This window comes from Propithecus coquereli, unplaced genomic scaffold, assembly GCF_000956105.1.
Source record: "Propithecus coquereli isolate 6110/MARCELLA unplaced genomic scaffold, Pcoq_1.0 Scaffold39, whole genome shotgun sequence".
Lineage (NCBI taxonomy): Eukaryota > Metazoa > Chordata > Mammalia > Primates > Indriidae > Propithecus > Propithecus coquereli.
The window spans coordinates 8,804,733-8,807,096 of record NW_012149618.1 but is presented as its reverse complement, the minus strand read 5'-3'; the positions used below and the strand labels follow the sequence as shown (position 1 = coordinate 8,807,096).

The window sequence follows — 2,364 nt, the reverse complement described above, 5'->3', positions numbered from 1 at the left end:
CATTTAAAAATGTTCAAAACTGTAAAAAAAATTCTATTGGCCTAATTTCTCATACAGGAACATTATTATTAGCAGTGGTAAGAATATTAATAATAATTTATTGAACACTCACATTATGCACTAGGCACCATACCAAATGCTTTATGTGTGTATATTATCCCACTTGACCTTGACAACGATGCTGTGAAGTAGAAATTATTCCCAGTTTACAGCTGAGGTCATGGGATTCACAGGGATTCAGCAAAACCGCACAATTACTAAGGCCTAGAATGAGGACTCCATTATAAAAGAAACCTTCTGGGTTCCCTTTCTCCTTTTAATCACTCGCTCCCCCAAGTGTGGATATCACAAACTGTCATACTTTTGCCCCCTAATCTAGTGTGAAGAATATCACCTGCCACACCATCTCAGAAAGAGGGTATAAGCCAGATTACCTGTCACAGAGGTGGAAGGACAATGTGGGGATGATAGCTGCCCCATTTTACAGCACCGTCATGGGGAAAGTGGGAGTGGAAATAACCTCTTAGAGTTGCTTATACTAAAAGTATCCCTGTTAGGGAGACAACATCACTTTATTTTACAGAGCAGGTCCTTGGTGCCAGGCCCATATAGGACTGGGAGAAGTAGGGAGGCTGTCATGATGTAAGACATCCATCCACTTTGGACAATTTAGTAGGCAACTGTGGCCATTGAGGGTCCATCTCGTGAGCTGTTTGAACTCAATGTTTACTTTACTCACAAACTTTATTTATTCAACTGGCAATCATTGAGCCCCTGACCTACGCCAGGCCCTAGGTTAGGCACTGAAGCTGCCAAGACGAACAACAAATCATCGTCCCTTCCCTATCTTCACTGGGCTCACAGTCAACTTCAGAAAGAAAGCACATGAATGAATAGGAAAAATACCTAGTAATATCTAAGATATATGGATAGTTGTATTAGTTCAGTGAGTCCACTGAGGAGTGACATTTGAGTGTTCTCACCAGGTACGTCACTCTGGAGAAAACATGTTTACTGTTTATTCGTTCTATGAAAGAGCCATATTCATGTGCTGAAGGTACCACTCTTAGAGCACAGAAGGAAAGGTTATTCCAAGCATGCAATAAAAACAACAGCAACATTGGATCAGTGATCTCCCACTTGTACTGCTCAAACGATTTCAGAAAGAGGATTATTAGAGTCATCTGAAACCAACACTTTTATGTCTCTTAACGAGGTTACCTTATCAGTAAGGCCTTTCCTGACCACACTATTTAAATAACAACACCACCTCTCACTTGGCATGCCCTACCTCCCTTCCTGGATTTATTTTTTTCCAAAACACTGAATCACCATTTGACATGCTATATATTTTGCATGTTTTTTTTTAATCTCTCTAGTGCCATAAACATAAGCTCCACGATTGCAGGGATTTTTGTGTTTGTTCCCTGGTATGCTTCTCAACGAATAAGGTTTTGCTTCTCACACAGAAGATACTCAAAAAGTATTTGTTAAATTAATGAATGAGTAGATTGATGGATGAAGAAATGAATAAAATAAAAATTGTCAAAGGTTTGTCTTGAATATGAGTCTATTTATGTGAGTGTGGTACCATAAATTTTTAAGAGGTTATTTTTCGGTTTGTTTATTAATTTAAATCAGCTTTAAGTAAATATCACTGGGACAAAAATTCCTGCCAGCTTTCTAGACATAATAGGATCTGTGTATATTTATAATAAGAACTTGGTACCTCTTCCAGGACATTTTGGGGCAGCACTTCCCTGATTTCCCTAATGTAAGCTCTATCAATACCTTTAAAAGTCGAGATCAAACAATTAACAAGTTTGATTACCTTCAAGTGTATACAGACATTTTTTATCACGTTAACTCACTAAAAAGTAGACATATTACTTAGAACCAAGTAGCCTACATTGACAGAACTGGTTTCTCAATTCAAAACCAAAATTATGCAGCTGCGCTGCTTGGGGATGGTGTTGACCTCCTCGAAAGGGGTTAGAGATAACCTGGTACCAAAGACCTGTCACCATGTTCAGAATTATATTCGCGATCTGCAAAGAAGCTGGCACTTGCTGAGCCAGGTGGGCCAGGCTATCCAGTTACAGTCTGTTTCTGCAATCAGTAGATGTGTCTGTGTCTCTGCTTAGCATCCTGTCGCCTGCACATTTACCTGTGATCACATTTCATACGTGCAGACATTATTGTGTCTACAGTTGTCTTTTCAAAAATAAGAATTCTTTATTATAAAAGCAATAAACATTCTTTATTTAAAATAAGACAGTAAGGAAAAAAGTTACCTATAATCTCATCATCCAAAGATAATTCTTGTTAACATCATAGTATGTTTCTTTTAGTTTCTCTAGGCAC

At 38.3% G+C, this 2,364-nt stretch overlaps 1 protein-coding gene across 1 annotated transcript in view; it reads right to left on the bottom strand.

Annotated features, from left to right (window-relative positions):
* The window catches only part of RASGRP3 (RAS guanyl releasing protein 3 (calcium and DAG-regulated)), a 155,671-nt gene that overhangs the window by 54,538 nt on the left and 98,769 nt on the right, over positions 1-2,364 (bottom strand). The gene's annotated exons all lie outside the window — the stretch shown is intronic.